The sequence below is a fragment of the Sciurus vulgaris genome (assembly GCF_902686455.1).
Source record: "Sciurus vulgaris genome assembly, chromosome: 5".
Classification (NCBI taxonomy): Eukaryota; Metazoa; Chordata; class Mammalia; order Rodentia; family Sciuridae; genus Sciurus; species Sciurus vulgaris.
This window is the reverse complement of record NC_136465.1, coordinates 24,551,034-24,574,815: the sequence shown is the minus strand read 5'-3', so window position 1 is coordinate 24,574,815 and position 23,782 is coordinate 24,551,034. Positions and strand designations below refer to the sequence as shown.

Genomic DNA, 23,782 nt, shown 5'->3' with positions numbered 1-23,782 from the left:
AGTGAAAGGGACTACAAAATCATGGTTGCATCTTCTGTCTCAAGTAGGCAAATACTTCACCCAGAGAATTCACCTCCTGACCTGACATTTCACCATCAGCCCATAGTCCTTGTGCTGCCCCATAAATAGAACTCTGACTAAAGGGACCAAGGCCTATTCATCTCTGCTTTTTCTACAAGGTCTGGCCCCCAGCTTCATCTATAATACTGTAGCATCTGCTTCTTGCCTTTCTTAGGTCAGGGTGCTCCTCCCAAAACAGAAGCTCCTGCCACTGTTCATCCATTGGAAATACAGTGGTCATGAGGTGCATATACAAACATGTATAACAGCAAAAACCACTATTACATATAATTATAAAGCACTGATAAAATTTACAGAACTGTATGACAGAAAATTTAAAAGTCCAGTGGTCACTTGAGCTTGCTACTTCCTATGGCCTTGCAGAGAGAAGTAAATGTATAAGTTAGCCAAAATATATCTTGCTTAAGACATGGGATGGAACGCTGAGTCCCCACTTAGATGATGAGCAATTGGCTAATATCTCTAGGTATAGACAGAGTTATGTTGCCACAAATATTCAGTCAACATCTTAGTCATTGATGTTAATTGTCGATGACTTTGAGCTAAACACAATAATACCTCCGTTTATTATTTTTTCTTTTTGCATTGCTGGGGATCAAACCCAGGCCCCCCACACATGGTAGGAAATTGATGCTGTGCAAATGAGCTACATCCCCAGCCCAATGCCTAATGATACCTACCTGGGACAGGTAACTAGGTCATCCCTGAGCTACAGGGTCTGCACACTGTAATGGTCTGTTCATTCCAGGTAATGAATCACTGTGTTTCAGACTTCATGGGGTATGGATCCAGGCAATGCCCAGTCAAGCCAATCCTTTTTTTCTATTTTCTCTCCTTTTGGGGCAGTTTCTTCCTCATTCTCCCTCCCACACAAAAACCCTCATTCTGCTGCTTTTTTTCTCACAAGAGAACTGAGTGTGCCCCTCCCCAAAGCATTCACAACAGAACATATTTGACCTTTTCTAAGATAAGAGTACACATATTTTTTAGAAAAATTGATCATTCTGCACACTCTTATGAATCCTTTATTACATAGATCCTTTATTATACCTTGGGGAACTTCCATTTTACACTTGGATTCTTAAAATGCGTAGGGAGCAAAACTTTGAGTTTTCATATCAAAACCTGAATCTATGTTATGCACAAAACAAAAACCCAGTAAATGTTTGTTCAGTGAACAAATCAGTGACTCACCAGAAATCAGTGGCTTCACAGAAGCTATTTCAGATCCAGTGAGCTAAGAGAACTCTGGATAGACAGCTAGGCGTGGTATTCTGCAGGACACTTCTGAGAAAAGAGGAGCAAAAATATTGGGACCTTGAAAGCAGTGAAATGGAGAGCATCAAGGAATTCTGTTCCTCAATAAACAAGAGAATTGAGGCAGGAGAATGAGGTTCGTGCGGAGAGCACGTTATTAGCAGGAGACTGGTACAAACATACTGTGAGTGCGGGAGAAAGATTCAGAATCATCCATCAAATGCGAGATCTGAGCCTGAAACACCGACACTGAATCCTTCGGCTAAAAACAAGTGCGAGGGCGACACCTAGTGTTCAAGCCTGTAAATGCTCCTGATCCCAAGCTCGAGAAGGTCTGTGCTGGCTCCTAGAGGTTCTCCTATGTGCACAAAAGGTGATGTGCATCGCTGCGTTAGAGGTTAAAAGCTTCAGAGATTAATTCAATCCACTCAACGTCCTGGCCCACCCAGTCTTTGTAGATATAAGAAAAATAAATTCAAAAGAAAAAAAATTGCCAGAGACAAGAAAGCCTTGCAGTTAGAACCCAGAACGTCTTCCCTCGTTCACCCTAAATATTTTCTCTTGACCAGACCATTTCTTTTTTTTTCTTTCTTTTTTTTTTTTTTTTTTTTTTTTTTTTTTTTGTGGGGGTTATCGAGAATTGAACTCGGAGGCACTCGACCACTGAACCACATCCGCAGCCCTATTCTGTATTTTATTTAGAGACAGGGTCTGGCTGAGTTGCTTAGGGCCTTGCTAAATTGCTGAGGCTGCCTTTGAACTCACCATCCTCCTGCTTCAGCCTCCCAAGCCCCTGGGATTACAAGCTTCCCCACTCACCCACCTAATATATACCATGACTCGTGTAAAATTTTCTGTCTAACCTTTTCTTTTCCCTGTGATGTGGTTCTATCCACCTATATAGCCCAACTGCCAAATGCAGTGTAAAATACTTAAAGTATGCATTTATTCAAGAAATGATTATGAAATACTTCAGATGTTCCAAGAACTAAGTAAAGCAGATAGCTCTGAAAATGACAAGATAGGCATTAAAAAGACTGCCTGTCCTTAAAGTCTTTTGCCAGTTATTATGGTCTGGCTATGAGGTGTCCCCCAAAGCACCTGTGTTAATGCAAGAGATGAAATAACTAGATTATGGGAGCTGTACTCTAATCAGTGGATTAATAAATAGTTCAGATGGACCAACTGGGTGGTAACTGTAGTCACACAGGCCACATCTGGAGGAGGTGGGTCATTGGGGGAATGCTCTGGAAGTATGCATCTTTCCTGCAGCTGCTTCCTGCCCCCACCCCACACCCACTTCCTGATTGCCATGTAGTGCACGGCACCCCCTACCACTCCCACTCCCCAGCAACCCCTGCACCTTTCCACCATGATGTTCTGTCTCACTTCAGGACCGAAGCAATAAAGCAGACTGACCATGGACTGAACCTCTGAAACCATGAGCCAAAATAAACTTTAATACCTCTAAGTAGTTCTTGTCAGGTATTTTGGTCACAGTGATGAAAAGCTGACTAACACCAGTTATAGGAGGGGGGGCAGCTCTAGAGCAAAGTTGTAGATACTGGGATACATCTGCACAGCCCAATGGTTGGAAGTCTTGAATTAAGACCAAGAAAGACATTCATGACAAGCTTCAGTGAGTCAGACAAACTTTGAGATCAGTTACTACGCATGTGTCCTTTCCTTCCAGAAATTCATTCTTCTGGGTCACTTACCACACATATGTCTTTCCTACCTCCTCATGTGGTCATTGTCCCCTTCCTCTAATTCTATTTGTGTGCAGCAAAATGTCTCCATGAAGCTCCAGGGGCTTTTAAGATGTTCCCTACCAGCTCTAATCTCAATTTTCCATCCCTTGCTCCTTAAAGGGCTCAACCACTGTGACACCACATACCTTCCCAAACAACCAGAGCAGAATCCAACAAAGTTCAAACCGCAAGCCTCATCCATCTCAAGACAAGTTCCACGGAGAGCCACCCTGCAAGGTGGACATGACTGACCATATCATTGTCACATGCTTCCAGTTCATCACAGATCAGATCCAGCCTCCCTTGGAAAGGCTTCCTATCCTTTTCTGGAAAAAAAAAAAAAAAAAAACATGGACACCAGGCACTCTTTCTCATAATAGTACAGCTTGAAGCAATTGGAAAACAAAAGAACACCCAAATCCCAGGCCAGCAGAGTCCACCAAGTCAAACCTGGAAACCGATGGAATAATTGAAAAGGTGATTCCTACCAGCACCCACATATCCAACAACAGCCACAAAACCCTAAAGCCTGTCAAGTAAGGTTTTCCTGTTGTTCAACAGATCCCTTTGTCCTCTGAATGCAAGCCATGCTCCCTCTGGGAGTCATCATTTATTTCCACAAAACTCACTGAGGAGACCTGAACAAAACACAAACAAATCAACATTTTTAAAAATATTACAATAATAAAATTCACAATATGCACTTCTGTCCCCTTTCTCCAAAATGTTGTTAACACATCCCCTTTTCAATATTGTATTCCAGGGTTTAGCATTTGGTTTTCCCATGTTAGCTAAGCAAGCTGTTTTTCAGAGCAAAAATCAAAACTTTGCTTGAACATTGTGAACCAACATGACTAGGTCTGATATTTTGTAAAAGATCAGATTTTAAATTGTTCACTTAACCAAAATTTTCCTATTCAACATAAAAGTTTGTCTTCTGTTAAAAAATTAAATTGCATATCTTATGAATATTTTTGTATTGATAATTTTAATTTTACCATTGTGATACAAGCTTCCTCTTGGCTTGTTTCTGTTGCCTATAGTCATTGGGTTTTATAATTTCCTTGTTACTTCTTGGGCACACCTACAAAGGAAGCCCACTTCTAAGCTGAAAGACTTGCTGTTCCAACACTACTCCAGATTCCTTTGAACCAATCTTTTCTTCCCTGCACCATCCTTCAGCAATGCCTCCCCTCTGGGTAAGCCTCCATTCTTTTGGTAAAAAAAATAGTGCCATAGGCTCATTGTCTTGCTTGGGGCCTCACAAACATACTATAATTATTAGTTGGAAGAAGATGACCTCAAAGAGCCTGCTTGGGTAATTTCAAAAACACAAGGCTTTCAAAATCATAATTTCAATCTAATCCTTGCTTTAGGGCTTTCAAATGATTTCAATCAAATCTCTTACTCTGCTCCAGCACAAAGAAAGGGCCTACAGAATAGGAAAAAAACCTTTGCCACTACTCTTCTGCCACAAGATTAATATCTAGACTATATAAACAATTCCAGAAACTTACCACCAAAAACAAGAAATAACTCAATCAATAAAGGATCAAAAAAATTAAACAGACACTTCTCAAAAGAGAAATACAAATGGCCAACAGGTACATTAACAAATGTTCAACATTGTTAGCAATTAGGGAAATGCAGGTCAAAACTACACTGAGATTTCATCTCACACCACTTGGAGTGGCAGCCACCAAGAATACAAATAAATGGTGGCATGGATATAAGGGGAAAGGAACACTGATATGCTATTAGTGGAATTCTACATTAGTACAACCACTGTGGAAATCAATATGAAGTTTTCTCTACAGAGTAAGTATGGGACCACTGGTTCTTATCCAAAAGAATTGAAGTCTTCATACTACAGAAGTACATGCACGCCCATTCTGTAGACTTTCTCTTCACCCTCTTAGTTGTCTCCTTTGCTGCACAGTTTCCTTATTTGTGCCAGTTTCCAAGTCTCTGTAGGAAAAAGGCCCATAATAGCTTTTTTTTTTAATTTTTATTTTATTGGCTCTTCTTGGTTATACCATGAGAGTAGAACTTATTTTGATAAAATTATACAAGCATAGGATGTATCTTATCTTAATTAGGAACCTATTCTTGTGGGTATTTTCACTGATATGTGGAAGCTAAACCACAGTAAAGGGAGGGGTGAGAAGAGAAATTCAGTAGGTTTGACAAAGGGGAACCAACGGAAGGGAGGGGGCGACAAAAATAGGAAAGGCAGTACAATAAATCTAACATAATTTCCCATAAGAGCTCATCCCATTGATGAAAATGAGTTTTAGGAGTCCTATTGAGGAAGTCATTGCCTGATTCTTTATGTCTGAATGTTGCTGACCTTATGCTTTCTTTGAGCAGTTGGAAAGTTTCTGGTCTGATTCCTTGGTCTTTCATCAATTTTGTGTTGACTTTTGTGCAGGGTGAGAGATAGGTATCTAGTTTTGACCTACATATGGATATACCTTTTTCCCAACATCATTTGTTAAAAAGACTGTCTTTTCTCCACTATACATCTTTGGCACATTTTGTCAATAATCAGATGACTGTATCTGTGTGAATTTGTCTCTGTGTTTTCTATTCTATTCCATTGGTTTATGTGCTTTTTTATGCCAGTACCATGCTGTTTTGTTACTATAGCTCTGTAGTATAATCTAATATTAGGTATTATGATCCTCCAGCATTGCTCCTCTTGATTAGAGTTGCTTTGACTGTTCTAGGTCTTTTTCATATGAATCTTAGGACTGTCTTTTCTAGTTCTGTCATTGGTATCTGTTCATTCCCCTCAATAAAAACTCAAAAATGTCTCCCAATGATGGGAGCTTGCTCTTCCTCTTAGTGTTGTACCAAAATGGAAGTAAAAATCCCCATTATGTTCCACTTAAACAAGAGATTTCCTGGTTTTGATTAAAAACATTATTTACATGATAGGATTAGGAGACATCCAAACACCTACTGATTGTTTTCCATTTGTTCTGCAGATCCAGTCTCCTCTAGCTCCTCCGCTCTGCCCAAGGACATGGGGGTACATGCCTTTGGATTCATCAGCAGCCTCCCTTGCTCTGTAGATTCCAGTTGGGTTCAGTCAATGGTGAGCCCCAGAAAAAGATGAAAAGATGGTTGTGAAGTCAGTATGGTCCTTGGGCTCCCTCCCTGGAGGTGGGTCCCAGGCTAAGTGCCTCTACCCCAGGTCACAATTCCTGACAGACAATCATTTCTACACACAAACCCCTCTCTTTGCCACTGTAGTTCTAGGATGGCATAGGACTGAACTGTTTTAACAGATCCCCCATAGTCAATCAGGCCTTTATAAATACTACTGCAATGGACATGACATATACTTCCTGATTGAATCCTGCCTGATATGCCAAAAATGGGTTCCCATTTGTCCAACTGGCATTGTCTTTTACCTGGGAAAACATTATTTTGTTGCCATGGTTACACAGTAGTTGTCAGTGTCTTATGACTACATCTTAGGAAATACAGAGACCGATTATTTAATGGGGTGGTGACCGAGGCAGCTGCTATAGTTTTCTTATTTGGGACAGTCTTCAGGTCTCCACAGGATAAAGGCCCATGATAAGTGCTGACCACTTTCAACACTTTAACTCAAATTTATGAAAGAATTATTTTCTTGCTAGCAAAGGTATGAAGGAGGGAGAGAGGAATGTCAGCTCTTGGCTTGAGTTGAAGAGCAGAGAAGGCCTAGTGTTGGTTGCTGCCATAAGCAACACTGATTCATATTACCCTCAGACGTGAAAGGCAGAGGTTGATGTTATAAATTAAAAACCAGTTTGTGGAATAGTCCATTCTGATTTTTTTCTCTTTACGAAGCATTGATTAATATTATAGACAGACATAACAGAAAGGTAGTTGACATTATAAATAACAACAACAACAAAAAAAAAGTTTGTGGAACAATCTATTTTGTTGTTTAGTTTTGTGTTTTATCTGATGCCCATATATTTCTCTGACAACTCCTTAGGCCGAGCACACGAATCTGAGCCATTTCCCCTGTTACAAAGTCAAGAGGGATGTGCAGCTTAATCATTAAGGGCAGCTGCAAGGTTCTCCATGAGTGTGCCTAGGTCTGTGGCTATGTGCCCGGTATTTTCATTAAGTCATAATACACTGGTCATTTGCGCTTAGTTGTAGGTATATGGTTTTGTTCCCACATATGTTATTCTCTCTTAGAAGTTATTACCAGAAATCAAAATAAGTGCACCTTTTTTTAGAGACCAAAGTACATTTATAGTGAGTCATGGTTGGCTTTCTATAGCACAGAGATAAAAACCTGTGAGTGAGGTATAGCCTTATATGGTAACAGGGTATTATGGTTTGGATATGATATGATATCCCCCAAAGGTTTATGTGTAAGACAATACAAGAATATTCAGAGATGAAATCATTAGATTAAGGGAGCTGTAACCTAATGAGTGGATTAATCCACTGATGTGGGTTAACTGGATGGAAACTGTTGGCCTGCAGTGTGTGTGCCTGGGGGGAGGTGATTGGTGGAATGACTTTGGAGTTTATATTTTGTTCCTGTTGAATGAAGTGCCCTTGCTCTTACTCCTCCCTCCCTCCCCTGCACTGTCCCCCCGCCCCACCATGCTTGGTAATCACTTCCTGCATGCTTTCCTCTGCCATGCCCTTCTAACATGATGTTCTGCCTCACCCTGGTCCCACAGCTACAAAGTCTGCCAACCATGAACTGAACATCTTAAACTGTAAGCTAAAATAAACTTGTCCCCCTCTAAGTTGTTCTGGTCAGATCTTTGGTTCACAGAAATGCAAGAGGTGACTGACTGAAACAAAAATGGGTGGAGAGAAACAGAGTGGTTGCTTTGGTTAACCTGACCATATAGTTCAGAAGCCTTTGGAGCTGGTTTGTGAGAGGAATTTTGAGATGCAATCTGGAAAAGCATTTGTTCTGTTATAGACAGAGCTTGAAGGGAATTCTGGTAGAAGCTCAGAAGATCTGAAAGCCAGTAGGACTGCAGACAGTAAAGACTGAACTCAGAGGTCCCAGAGGGAATGAGAACTCTATTGGAGATCGGACTAGAGGCCATCCATAGGCATTCTGGCAAAGAAGTTGTCTATATTTCACCCATGTCGTGAAACTTTCTGTGAGACAGAATTTAAAGGTGATGACTACCCTGGTAGAGGAAATTTTGAGGTAGTACAGTTCAGTGGGTTACAATGGAACAAAGCCAAAGCAGGTATCAGCTCAATTCTTCCTGAGAGGGTGCTTCAACTACTGCTGTGGTCACCTCAAAACATCTGATTCCTGCTCCTTTACTCTTCTAAAACACACTCTGACCAGGCCTTCAGTTCCAGACTGGGGCTGCATCATTATGAACCTTATTCCAAAGCTCCAGCTTCTTGGACTGAGCGACTATTGGTTTCTTCAGCTCTCCAGCCTGCAGACAGTCATTCTGGGACTATCCAGTTTCTGGTCATGTAAGCTAATCTAATAAACCATAGATAGATAGGTAGATAGATAGATTCCTGTTCATTCTAGAGAATTCTTATATAGGGTCAACACTTTCTTGAGGAATAATGTGACCCTGCAGCAAAACTGTACCTCTAGGACCCTCTGCATGCCCTACACTGGCCATTGGATTCTTGGGACTTTTCTTTTACATTATCTGATGTATACTCTTTATATTGTTTGCCACTTTGTACTAAATCAAAATGAGAGTAGCCTTGCATTGAAGAAGTTATTGTCCAGTTTTCAAAGTCAGATCAGATTTTTTTTATCTGACATAACTCTAAAATGGACTAAGTATGAAGCTTTTCAGTCTTTAATCAAATAGACATAGATGCTCAGACCCTATTATTTACTAGTTGTATGCCTTTGGTCAAAGTATTTCACTTCACTAAGATTCAGTGACCTCATCTACAAGAGTACCTAAATCATCAAATGAAACATATTTAAAATACTGAGCACGGTGCCTATCATATAGTGAGCACTCTGTATTAACTGTTTTCTGTCATTACATTGTAATGCCCAGCAAGAACTGTAAATCCAAAGGTCAAACCTAAAAGAGTGATTCTCACATTACAAATGCAGTGGATAATAAGAAGCACCTTGAAGTAATTCTTTTATACTTTAAACCTGTCCCAGGATGAGTGAAGATCATAAGATCAATTTTATAGAGATTCTACTACAAAATTCTCTAGCAAGGCAGCAAAGTTCATCTTATGCACTGAAATTGAATATTTGAACTGATTACATTAGACAAGGCAAAGAAAGTGGGTAGAATAAAACTAGAAAAGCCAGAACCCAGAAAAATAGTTCTCAGTGGGGAATTTTATTTTAACCCTTAGCTACAAATGATAAAAAGTTAAAACTGCACTGTCTATAAAAGTGTGAAAAACTTGAGTAAAGAAGACTTAAATATTCATGTTAGACATCCCTTAGCTTCAGATGCATAATTCATGGCGTTATACTTTGACAGCATACTTTTTTTTAAAAAGTCATGTAGCAAATTGTACTTTTTAAGGAGAAATTCAGTAATATTTTCTATCCTCTGTGAGCTTCTGTTTTGTTTATTTTTTCACCCTATTAAATCTTGCTCTTGTCTTCACTGTCTTCCTGTCATGCCTGCTTTTCTGTTCTTTTCCCGTCTATTTGGGATGTCCACTCTCTCCCTTTTCTTCTCCACAACTGTTCTTTCTGTCCTTGGATCGATCCCAGGCCGCAGGGTCTCCATCGCCTCTCACTTCTCAACTGTCTCAAATTGGGGAATGTAGGGACATGGCAGACGCAGGGATCCTAAGGGCTGCAGAGTAGCAGATGCCACCATTTTAGGGAGCCTGGAGAACCCTGTCAGTGGTGGCCCCCCAGCCTGACTGAGGGGCCCGGCAGTGGGTCTGGTGTGGCATCAAGAAACCAATATGAACCAGTGAATGAGGGAAACAAGTCAGGCTGTCACCTCCCACTGCCTGCAGGGTAAGTGGTCTGTGAGTGCCACGGTCTGAGGAGGGGCCAGGCCACACACCCCACAGTGTGTTTGTCCCCTATCCCTGACTCTCTTCCCGGACCCCAGTGACGGGGCTCATGGGACATGGGGGTATGAACTGTTCCTAGAACCAGCAGGTCATGCTGTCCAACCTGGGGGTCAAGGTTGATAATGATGCTTTGATTGATGAAGCAATTTTCTGCCCTTGCTATAAGGAAAAATATATCCTTGGCAATGCTCCTATTGGCTCTTGCCCTTGATAACAGCCAGCACCTACGTTACTGGTCCCTCGGGATGTGGCAGCTGTTGAGCTCTCCTGGGCTCCCCACACTTCCTGCCTTTTAGTGCACAATAACTACCAACTAGGGGCTTGGGATCAGCATCCCAGGGCACTCCAGCAGGTGCAGGGCAATTCAGCATAGCCAGGCTGGGGGCAAACAAACAGGTGGGGGATTGAGGAAAGGAAATGTGAAGGGGAAATGGAGAAAACAAGAACAGAAAGGTGCAGAAACTGAGAAGAGTTTGAGCATTCTTCTGTGGGTTTTTCTTCAGGCATATATTGGGTACCCCTGATGTACACCTGGAACTCTCTGACTCCCTGCAGAGCCAAACCCTGTCTGCAATTCCCAAAAAATTTGGGTTTTTAAGGGTGGCATGTTAAATCCACAGCATGTAGGATACTCCAGTGCAGCTTTTGTCCAATAGGGGGGGGTCTCCTCTATGATCAGATTGGAAACATCAGCCTTCCCCCCAAGTTCAACACCTGTGAGGCTGAGCTCCACAAGAGCCCAGGTGAACTGGTAGGACCAAGCCCATTCCATAACCTGCCAGGGATGTGGGGGAGAGGCATCTTCCATCACCCCTCAGAAGTAATATACATGTCACAGCCTGCTGCTTAATCCAAGGATCAGCTGTTCACCAGCCCTGCTGCCCTCTGCCAGCATAGCCAGGGGAGCACAAGAGAGCTGGCAAGAAAAAGAGGGAAGCAGTGAAGCTAGGTCCCAGATCCAGTCCATCCTGAGCCCTGCTCATACGTGGAAACTTGAGACTGCACTGGGTGACACCTTTGCAGGGGTGGGTCTTGACCTCAAGAGAAGGGAGAAACCACTGGACAGACAGGGGTTCCCAGGAAGAGAAATGTCAGGGAGGGCTGTCAGACCTGACAGCATGACTGGTTGGCACAAGTGTGTTGGGATGAAGCGAGCCTCTGAGGGTGAGGAGTGAAGGAAAAGACAGAAGCACGTGGAGACGAGCAGGTGGCAGGGAACCATCTGAATGGCTCCACAGGGTGTTTTCACAGGAAAACACTGAAAGACAGGAATCGAAAGCAGAAATGAGAGATGTGAAGAAAGTTAAACATGGTTATAAGTAGGAGGACATGTTTGGTAAGGAAGGTGGAAAAGAAATGAGAATATTTGGGGATAAGAAAAGATTTTGTACAGTGAAGCAGATTTTTGTCTTGAAGTGAAATGACTTCATTGTCGCAAAGTGGGAAAAAAAATATAAGGGTAGACTCAGAAGATTCAAACCAGTTGCAGAGAGTCCAAGTAAGAAGACATAGAAGCTCATGAAATTAAGATTGGTATGTGTGACGTTGTTGGGTTAAAAGTAATGAAAAACAACAGACAATGGAGTGTCAAAGAGGAGAGAGCTAGGAAGAGCATCAGGGAATGTACTACACCTCAGGAAACAAGGGGAAGGTCAAGGAGCAAGCAGGGAGCGGAGCTATGGGCCAAGAACGTGACACCCTGCCCTCCACACTGTACCTTTTCTTTGAGGCAAGCACCCACTAGACCTTGTCACCTGGGCTGAGCAATTTTGCAGTGACCTTAGTCACCTCCATAATTACAGGTTACTACCTCCCGCAGAGACAGTTGACACCAGCAGTTATGGGTGACAAGTTCTGCTTCCTCAAATGTTGAAGTATAACATCAGAGAAGCATGCCGAGGAAAGCATATAGACCACGTTTTATTTAAAGGTAGTAACACAGACTTCTCCTGGGAGGGAGAAGTGGGCCATGGCTGGTATTCTGGTATCCCAAGAAGTGAGAGCACCCTACCCTTTTTATAGACAAAGTTTCCTTTGTTCTCCTGCCCTCCCAACCCCCCAGTCTCCCCATCTCTCTCCTTTCTGCTTACATGATTAGGCCCAGAAGATGCTGGTGCATGGAAAAAGGTGGGAAGCAGATGAGCAGGTGGATGGGTCAAATGGAATGATCTGGGCAGGTAGCAACCCAGGGGGCATTAATTAACAACTCCCTGTCTACAGCCTTTTAGGTGGAGTAGTAGAGGCAGGTAATCTTGGTAGTCAAAGCACTCTGGAGACATTGACATTCCAATCTCCCAGGGGTGGTCTCCAACCTCCAGGATCCAATATGGCCTCCATTTACTTGATCCAACCCAATTACCTATTCTACACTAACTGCCTATCTTTAATTCTGCCTTCATTCCCCTCTTGAATTGTAGAGACTCCATACTACTGTAAGAAAATTAGATGGGGCAGTGTGGGGCAAGCAGTTTGGAGTCTACTTTAAGAAATAGGAAAAAAAAAGAAAAAAAAAAAAAAAAGAAATAGGGGTCAGCCAAGAGGTTCACAGTAAAAACCTGGTTGGGGAAGAACAGGTTGTAAAGTCATCTAGGGGTGGGTACTTCTATGAGAGAGAAACAAAAAGACATGACTACTGATATGAGATTAATACAAAATAAATGTTGCAGCATCTGGAACATGTCAGTGAATATCATGAAGATGACAGAAGTCAATAATCTTTCACCAGGAGGTGGAAGAGCTAAGTTGGTCCCCTAACAAGGCCTAACAGAGGCTGGAGCAGATAAGACCTTTATTTGGGAATGTAAATCTTCAACATTGTCAGAGTTATCAGGAATGTAAACACAACACTTAATTTTTAATGTCATAGATGTCCCCATAAAATACAGTTAAGTTACTTAATGTCATCTGATTTTTGTAAAATATCCTCTTATTGGTATGACCTCTGTGTTTAGTAGAGATGTCTTTATTTTGTTACATAGGCTAGATAATCATAGTAGCAAACATTGATTAAGCCTATCTGTGTAGGAGGTTAGGAAGATCTGTAGGCCTTAAACTGACTAAAAATTTCTGACATTGGCAGTTTCTCTTTATACTTATAAGGCACTTCTGCCTAAGAATCTCTCTTTTGTAGCCTCCAGTCTTACTTATTTTGGGGGCTAACACAGTGTGCATCTTAAGTTGCATTTAATTATTGTTTCTTCCTTTAAATGACCAGGAATGGCTATGTTTTGGTTTTAACTTTTTGCTAGTGTTCAAGATCAAACTGGTCAAATTGACCTGTTCCTGTCCATTGTTAAGAATCAACTGAGTATCCACAGGGGTCACTCACGGGAAACGTGAGAGTAGCTTCTTAGCTCCTTTAGTGCCATTAGCTAGATAGGGTCTCCTTGATGAGGTGGCTTCCCTTGGAAGCATCTTGGCTCTCTCCCTTTTCCAATGACCCTCCTCTTTGCAGCAAGTGCACTGTTTGGCTTTTCTTTCTCCAGTGGCCTAATTAATCTCTCTGACCAGGAGGTCATGTGGCTCAGATTTGCAAAGCTCCTTAGAGAATTTCTCTCATTTCCTAGGTTCAGGCTGACTCAGAAAGCAGGAGCCAAATATTGGTTCCCTTGGCCCCTTTATTTTAATCTCAATCTTTAAGTCTTGATCTTAAACATTCAGCAAACCAGTCTCACCAGTCATAAAGTAAGAGCACTGCGTTTTAACTTCAATGTCTATAACATTACATTCATTTACCCCTTTTATTTAATTGGGACCTATATTATCTTAATCTGTCCTATAGGTGATGGCTTTTTAATCTGAAATTAATTCAGGTTTTTTTTTGTTTTTGAAGCAGCACCTCTGCAAAATATTGATAGGCAACAGTTATAGAGCTTACAAGGAAAATACAAAATGGAGTTAACAAGAGTAAAAATATATTTAATTTGTGTAATAGCTATCTTGAATTTTGGTTGAGTTATACATTATATCCCCTATTTGGGATCACAGTAATTTAAAAACAAAAATTAATCTTTTGAATATAACTTTAAATGAGCTGAAGTCTACTTATTTTGGAGCCACTCTAAAATGTAATGTGGGAGAGAGAACTTATCTCAGGTAAGGCACAAATCTTAAGTATTCTAGTTCTGAAACTTATCTTTGCATCTCTTTTAAATATCATTTTACAAAGTTTACAGATATTATTTCCTGAGTCTATATGAATGTTAGTTAACACAGTATGACATAACATCTAAAACATGAATCAAGGAGAGGCTAAGAGAGTTTTTAACTTTCTCTTTGTGGAAAAAGTAGCAAAATGCTATTATGTTTCACAACATCAACCTTTAAAGAGATCAAGCTGTCATTATCTTTTAAAAATATATTTAAAATTTTTTACCTTACTGTAAAAAGGGATATAAAATTTTTATAACTTATTGATAACAGGTCCTGATATAGAACATTAAATGATATAAATAAATCTTGTTAAAACTTGTTATCTTAATAAGTCTTAAATTACCATTACGACTTTAGGTTGGAGAACACCAGCTTGATAAAAATTTCTTTTAAACCTTTTATTTGAAAGACTTGTATACCTGGAAGATATGAACATATTTAATATACAAAGAGGAGGAATAGTACCACAATTGCTTGATGTTTTTATACTAACCAAGTTTAGCTTTTTAAAGAAAAATTTAGACTCTGTTACATAGTACAATACTCTAACAGTTGTTGTTTAACCATAATTGTACAAACCCTAATTCCTTTAAGACTAGTTGCTCTGAAGAATAAAACTTAACAGACACAGTGTTAAGAGTAAATTAATGTTTTAAGAAATCCTTGTCTGTTTGACATATGGATTAAACTTTGGTTTACAATAGTACATTAGTATTGACCTTAGGGAAAAACCTTAAATATCTTTAACTGATTGACCAACATACATATAACCAAGTTAGTTAAACAGAAGCTTGTTGAAATTTGCCCTTCATGTACGGACAGACTTTCTTAGCACTTACTTAGACCCTCATATATTTCATCATACAAAGATGTTCTTACCCAGAAATATTTTCCTCTCCCTTCTATAAAATATATTTCCATACTTAGAACCTTGTATTTTCTCTTTACTGTCTGTTGACCCCTCTTTTGGTTCACATTCTGAAACAACTCTTATGAAATTTCTGAATTTAGATAAATTACTCCATTTTAATAATATAAAATACTTCATGCTATTTACAATACTCTAATTGTAATGCAGTTAAAACTTTTTGACTCCTTTATGTAGAATTGTACCTGTTAGCACTTAACTCTTAATAGCCTGGTTTTTAGTGATGACACAAAGCAATTTTAAACCCTTTTTTATTTACCAATATATGAAAACACCAATAATGTTTAATTAGTTACCCCCATGGAATTTAAGGAGTTAAGAGTATTTGATGTTATATTTAACAATATTTTAACTTTGTAAATTAATCAGTGTCTCTAACAAACACATTTTTGAGAAATCCCACCCATGTCAAATCTAATTTTCTTATTTTAGTGTAGAAATCAAGATATCAGACAAGTGTATTGAACAGTGTTTGCCATCTCCTTCTTGTTGAAGAAAAGTTCTAGAAACAATGGATATTAGACATTTTATTAGTTTTACCACCTGGACAGACATGTATGTTAAGTCACTTTACCAAATTTAAACTGAACCTTCTTAAATCATGTGGATTAAAGGTATCTGGTATTCCTAAGGGAGTGGATCATTTTTTTTTTATTTTAATTCATGAGTGCTCATTATCCGTATGTCAATTTTATTATCATATACATAATATGTGGACGCACATAAAGAGACAGACAAAATTGCTGAGCCCCACCGTCCCCCCTACTGAGATCAGATGCAGGCACTGAGCCCACCCCTCACCACGAACAGACAGGCGCTGAGCCCCCCAGCCCACCCCTACACCCATGACAGAGGCCGGCAGCTGAGCCTGCCTGCCTATCCCCCTACTGCTTAGGGACAATGCACTTGCCTCTGTGCTGACTCAGTGCACTCTCTGGGGCTCCCCAGCTTCATTGGAGGCTGGTGCAGGCATTTTGAATTATTCCTGAGGGTGTGGCCATCACCATTGGAAGGGCAGCTCCCTTTCTGAGACTCCTACAGGAGACTGGAGGCCCTTTGACAGGTACCTCTATTTACTCATTTACATCCCACACCCTTCCCATCCTCTTGTTCACAACTAGAAACACTGTAAATGGTAATCAAACTGATCCTGCTTATTTTAATAATATTAAAGCCTTTATAGGGGCTATCTGGTTCAGGGCTGCATTTTCTCTCTATTGAGTGCTACTGGTATTGATCTCCCCTTCAAAGGAGAGGTAGTGGAAAATTGCAGGGTCACAATAAGCCTGCAGGGGGGGAACTTCAGTATCTCTGATCTTCACTGTTAGAGGGGGATATATAGAAACAATATGAAAAAACAGGGGAAGAAATTGTCCCTAACAAACCAAGATGCTATTGTGATTGAATCCAATGACAGCACAGCAGTAGAAATGACAAAAAGAGAGTTTAGAATCTGCATAATTAAAATGATTCATGAAGCAAAAGACGAGATAAGAGAGCAAATGCAGGTAATGCTTGATGTTTCCAGTAAACAGTTAAAAGAGCAAATGCAGGAAGCAAAAGAACACTTCAATAAAGAGATAGAGATTCTGAAAAAAAAATACTTGAAATGAAAGAAATGATAAACCAAATTAAAAACTCAATAGAAAGCATCATCAACAGAATAGACCTCATAGAAGACAGAATCTCAGACAATGAAGACAAAACATTTAATCTTGAAAATAAAGTTGAACAAACTGAGAAGATATTAAGAAGTCATGAACAGAACCTCCAAGAATTATGGGATATCGTGAAAAGTCCAAATTTAAGAATTATTGGGATTGAGAAAGGCACAGAGATACAAACCAAAGGCATGAACAACCTGTTCAATGAAATAATATCAGAAAATTTCCCAAACCTAAAGAATGAATTGGAAAATCAAATACAAGAGGCTTACAGAACACTAGGTGCACAAAATTACAACAAATTTACACCAAGACACATTATAATGAAAATACCTCACATACAAAATAAAGATAGGATTTTAAAGGCTGCGAGAGAAAAGCGTCAGATTACATATAATGGGAAACCCCTACAGATATCAGCAGATTTCTCAGCCCAGACTCTAAAAGCAAGAAGGGCCTGGAACAACATATTTCAAGCTCTAAAAAAACACAGATGCCAATCAAGAATCCTATACCCAGCAAAACTAACCTTCAGATTTGACAATAAAATAAAATCTTTCCATGATAAACAAAAGTTAAAAGAATTTACAAATAGAAAGCCTGGAGGGGTTTTCAAGATGGCGGACTAGAGGGGGCCTGCATTTCATGTTGCGCCAGGACTCAGGATTCAAAAGAGGAGATATTGAGAGACTTGGGACCAACTCAAAGCAGCCGGGTGATTCTCTCCCGTTGGGCAGGCATCCTGGATGGGGCGGTAGTCCCAGAACGCAGGGAACTTTGTGAAGTAGAGCTGCCCAGCGAGACACCCCTGCCCCCGCTGGAGCAGTGAACTCGGACAACTGGGAGCATCATAGAGGAGACCGCTCAGCACAGTGTGTGGATTCGGAGCAACCACTGGGTCTTCCTCCGGCCCAGAGGAGGAGCTGCGAGGAGAGCTGTTTGGACTCAGAGTGACCACTCCTGAACATCAGGGCCTGCCCGGAGGAGGAGGAGGAGGAGCACGGCCTCTTGGACTCAGAGTGATGTACCAGAGCTACAGGTGGTTGCCAGAGGAGGAGCTACGCTGAGAGCTGTTTGGACTCAAAGCGACCGCTCCTAAACACCGGGGTGCTACCCAGAGGAGAAGGAGGAGCACGGTGGGTTGCTTGCACTCGCAGTGACTGCATCAGAGCTCCAGGCAGCTGCTCAGAGGAGGAGGTGAGTGGTGAGTTGTTTGGACTCAAAGCGACCGCTCCTGAACACCAGAGGGCTGCCCAGAGGAGGAGAAGGAACGGGGCAGGTCACGTGGGCTCAGAGTGACTGCCCAGGGCTACGGGCGGTTGGCAGGAGGAGGAGGCACACAGTGAGTTGCTTGGACTCCTAGTGAGGGCACCGAAACACCGGGTGGCTGTCCGGAGGAAGAGGCGAGTGGTGGGTCGTTAGGACTTGGAGCGATTGTATGGGGCTCCAGGTGGCTGCTCAGAGGAAGGACTGCATAGCCAGGCGATTAGGTGCAGAGCAGGGTCCCAGGACCTAGGAGGCTTCTTGGTGGAAGAGCCACACAGAGACACGCTTAGGGGTGGAGTGAAGGTTCCAGGACTGCGGGCAGATACTCTGAGGAGAGGCAGCCTAAGGAGACTCGTCTGCGAAGGGTGAGGACCTACCCTGGAGGTAGGTCCGGGCCCCTGGGAACATTGCAGAGGAAGGCAGCCCAGCCCAGGAGGTAGTTGTAGATTGAGGGGAACCTCTACGAGGGGAACTGACCAGCGAGACCTCCCCACTGGGTGAGTCTTCCCTGCCAGGTGAGGTTTTCCCACAAGGACGGTAAAACCAGAGACACAGGCCCTAACAGGCCTTGCCTCAGCCCGCAGCCTAGTTCCCCTTTGGATGACCATTGGTCAACAAGTGGAGGCACCTCTGCCCACTAGCAGGGAATATACCCCACCTGAAGGCCATCACCCCTAGAGAGGCAGCTTCCTTGTGGAGCACCGCACTATCAACTTCCTCCAAGACTTCAGCCCACTGAAGGCTAAGAGGGGATATACTAGAAATCTTCAGGGACATTATAAGTCAATAAAGGAAATCTGTAATATCTCAGCGGTCCACTGATACCTGAACAACATGAGAAAACAAGGGAAGAAAATGCCCCAAACAAATCTAGATGTTACATCAATAAAACCCAATGACAGCATGGCAGAAGAAATGACAGAAAAGGAGTTCAGAATGCACATAATTAAAATGATCAGGGAAACAAACAATGAGATGAAAGAGCAAATGCAGGCATTGAATGATCGTACCAATCAACAGTTAAAAGAACAAATACAGGAAGCAAAATATCATTTCAATAAAGAGTTAGAGATATTGAAAAAAAAAAGCAGAAATCCTTTAAATGAAGGAAACAATAAACCAAATTAAGAACTCCATAGAAAGCATAACCAATAGGATAGAACACCTGGAAGACAGAACCAAAGACATTGAAGACAAAATATTTAACCTTGAAAACAAACTTGAACAAACAGAGAAGGTGGTAAGAAATCATGAACAGAATCTACAAGAACTATGGGATATCATGAAAAGGCCAAATTTAAGAATTATTGGGATTGAGGAAGGCTTAGAGAAACAAACCAAAGGAATGAACAATCTATTCAATGAAATAATATCAGAAAATTTCCCACATCTGAAGAATGAAATGGAAAACCAGGCACAAGAGGCTTATAGGACTCCAAATACACAAAATTACAACAGACCCACACCAAGGCACATTATAATGAAAATACCTAACATACAAAATAAAGACAGAATTTTAAAGGCTGTGAGAGAAAAGAACCAAATTACATTCAGGGGGAAACCAATACGGTTATCAGTAGATATTTCAATCCAGACTCTAAAAGCTAGAAGGGCCTGGAACAACATTTTTCAATCCCTGAAAGAAAATGGATGCCAAACAAGAATCTTATATCCAGCAAAACTTACCTTCAAATTTGATGATGAAATAAAATCCTTCCATGATAAACAAAAGTTGAAAGAATTTACAAAAAGAAAGCCAGCATTACAGAACATTCTCAGCAAAATATTCCATGAGGAAGAGATGAAAAACAAAGAAGCAAATCAGCAAAGGGAGGAATTATCCTAAAGGAATTGTCAAATAAAGGAGGAACCAAGTCGTGTCAAATAAAAAAATAAATAAACAAATAAATAAAATAAATGAACCAAATGACCGGGAATACAAATCATATCTCAATAATAACCCTGAATGTTAATGGCCTGAATTCATCAATCAAAAGACATAGACTGGCAGATTGGATTAAAAAGAAAGATCCAACAATATGTTGCCTGCAAGAGACTCACCTCATAGAAAAAGATACCCATAGACTAAAGGTGAAAGGATGGGGAAAAATATACCATGCACATGGACTCAGCAAAACATCTGGAGTATCCATCCTCATTTCAGATAATGTGGACTTCAAGACAAAGTTAGTCAGAAGGGATAAAGAAGGACATTTCATACTGCTTAAGGGAAGCATAAATCAGCAAGATATAACAATCATAAACATCTATGCCCCAAACAGTGGCTCATCCATGTGTGTCAAACAAATCCTTCTCAGCAAAATATTTCATGAGGAGGAAGTGAAAAGCAGCAATACAAGTCAGCAAAGGGAGGAGCTATCTTAAAGGAAAAGCCAATCAAAAGTGAAACTAAGTCAAGTTAAAAACCAAAAATAAGCCAAAATGACCAGAAATACAAATCATATCACAATAATAACCCTGAATGTCAATGACCTAAACTCGATAATCAAAAGACATAGACTGGCAGATTGGATTAAAAAGAAGGACCCAACAATATGCTTCATTCTAGAGACTCATCTCACAGAAAAAGACATCCACAGACTAAAGGTGAAAGAATGGGGAAAAACATACCATGCACATGGACCCAGTAAAAAAGCAGGGGTCTCCACCCTCATATCAGATAAAGTGGACTTCAAACCTAAGTTAGTCAGAAGGGATAAAGATGGACATTTCATACTGCTTAAGGGAAGCATAATAGAGCAAGATATAAAAATTTTAAATATTTATGCCCCAAACAATGGAGCATTTATGTATACCAAACAAACCCTTCTCAATTTTAAGAATCAAATAAACGAAAACACATTAATAGCAGGGGACTTTAACACACCACTCTCACCACTGGATAGATTCTCCAAACAAAAACTGAACAAAGAAACTATAGAACTAAATAATACAATCAATGATATAGTCTTAATGGATATTTACAGTGGATTTCATCCATCATCGAGTGAATATACTTTCTTCTCAGCAGTTCGTGGATCCTTCTCCAAAATAGACCATATGCTATGCCACAAAGAAGCCATTAGTAAATACAAAAAAAATATAGATACTACTCTGTATCCTATCAGACCATAATGGAATGCAATTAGAAATGAATGATAAAATAACAAACAAAAACTACTCATACATCTGGAGACTAAATAATATGCTTTTGAATGATGCAGTGATAACAGAAGACATCAGGCAAGAAACAAAAAAATTCTTAGAGGTAAATGAGAACAATGACACAACATATCAAAATCTCTGGGACACTCTGAAAGCAGTACTAAGAGAAAAGTTCATTGCATTGAGCTCATACATTAAAAAACAAAAAGTCAACAACTAAATGACCTATACATCTCAAAGCCCTAGAAAAAGAAGAACTCAACACCAAAAATAGTAGAAGACAGGAAATAATTAAAATCAGAGCTGAAATCAATGAAATTGAAACAAGAGAAACAATTCAAAAAATTAACAAAACAAAAAGTTGGTTCTTTGCAAAAGTAAACAAAATTGATAACCCCCTAGCCACACTAACAAAGAGAAGGAGACAAAAAACTCAAATTACTAGAATTCATGATGAAAAAGGAAACATGACAGACACCATTGAAATACATAAAATAATTAGAAGCTACATTGAAAATCTACACTCCAACAAAATAGAAAATATTAAAGACATTGACAATTTTTTAGAGACATATGATCCTCTCAAACTGAATCAGGAAGACGTACACAATCTAAACAGATCAATTTCAAGCACTGAAATAGAAGAAGCCCTCAAAAGCCTACCAACCAAGAAAAGCCCAGGGCCAGATGGATTCTCAGCCAAATTCTACAAGATCTTTAAAGAAGAACTGATACCAATACTCCTCAAAGTATTCCAGGAAATAGAAAATGAGGGAATCCTTCCAAATTCATTCTATAAGGCTAGTATCACTGTAATACCAAATCCAGACAAAGACACATCAAGGAAAGAAAACTTTAGACCCATATCTCTAATGAACATAGATGCAAAATCCTTAACAAAATACTGGCAAATAGCATACAAAAATATATTTAAAAGATAGTGCATCATGACCAAGTGGGATTTATCCCAGGGATGCAAGGTTGGTTCAACATCCGGAAATCAATGAATGTAATTTATCACATCAATAGACTTAAAGTTAAGAATCCCATGATTATTTCAATACATGCGGAGAAAGCATTTGATAAAAAAAAAAACACTCCTTTATGATTAAAACACTAGAAAAAATAGGAAAGTAGGAACATATCACAACCCAGAGCCAATGTCATTTTTAATGGAGAAAAACTGGAAACATTCCCTCTGAAAACTGGAAGAAGACAGGAATACCCTCTTTCACCACTTCTATTCAACATCATCCTTGAAACACTGGCCAGAGCAATTAGACAGTCCAAAGAAATCAAAGGGATACGAATAGGAAAAGAAGAACTAAAGCTGTCACTATTTGCTGATGACATGATCCTATATATAGAAGATCCAAAAAACCCCACTAGAAAACATCTAGAACTAATAAATGAATTCAGCAAAGTAGCAGGATATAAAATCAATATGCATTAAACTAATGCATTTCTATTCATAAGTGATGAATACTCTGAAAGAGAAATTAGGAAAACCACTCCATTCACAATAGCCTCAAAAAAAAAAAAATACTTGGGAATTAACCTAGCAAACGAGGTGAAAGACCTCTACAATGAGAATTACAGAACATTAAAGAAAAAACATTGAAGAAAACCTTCAAAGATGGAAAGATCTCCCATGTTCTTGGATAGGCAAAATTAACATTGTCAAAATGGCCATTCTACCAAGGCACCATACAGAATCAATGCAATTCCAATTAAAATACCAATGACATTCCTCATAGAAATAGAGAAAGCAATCATGAACTTCATCTGGAAGAATAAGAGACCTTGAATAGCCAAAACAATCCTGAGTAGAAAAAGTGAAACAGGAGGTATCACAATACCAGACATTAAACTATACTCCAGAGCAATAGGAACAATAACAGGATGGTATTGGCACCAAAATAGAAAGGCAAACCAATGGTACAGAATAGAATACACAGAGACAAAACCACATAAATACAGTCACCTCATACTAGACAAAGGAGCCAAAAACATACAATGAAGAAAAGATAGTCTGTTCAACAAATGGTGCTGACAAAACTGGAAATTCATATGCAGTAAAATGAAATTAAACCCCTATCTCTCACCCTGCACAAAACTCAACTCAAAATGGATCAAAGACATAGGAATTAGACCAGTAACCCTGCACCTAATAGAAGACAAAGTAGGCCTGAATCTTCATCATGTTGGCTTAGGATCAGACTTCCTCAATAAGACTCCTAAAGCACAAGAAATCAAAGCAAGAATCAATAAATGGGATGGATTCAAACTAAAAAACTTTTTCTCAGCAAAGGAAACAATCAAGAATGTGAAGAGAGAGCCTACAGAGTGGGAGAAAGTCTTTTCCACATGCACTTCAGATAGAGCACTTATCTCCAAAATTCCATAAAGAACTCAGAAAACTTTACACCCAAATTATGAAGAACCCGATCAATAAATGGACCAAGGAACTGGACAAATACTTTACAGAAGAC

General features: G+C 40.0%; 1 long non-coding RNA gene across 1 annotated transcript in view; it reads right to left on the bottom strand.

Moving 5' to 3' along the window:
- Window positions 1-4,924: 4,924 nt before the first annotated feature.
- Window positions 4,925-23,782, bottom strand: part of LOC306662827 — an 84,294-nt gene continuing 65,436 nt past the window's right edge. The window contains exons 3-4 of the long non-coding RNA XR_013764273.1: window positions 6,023-6,508; window positions 4,925-5,057 (exon numbers count right to left, since the gene is read on the bottom strand). This is a non-coding gene — a long non-coding RNA (uncharacterized lncRNA). The remainder of the gene's footprint in view (window positions 5,058-6,022; window positions 6,509-23,782) is intronic.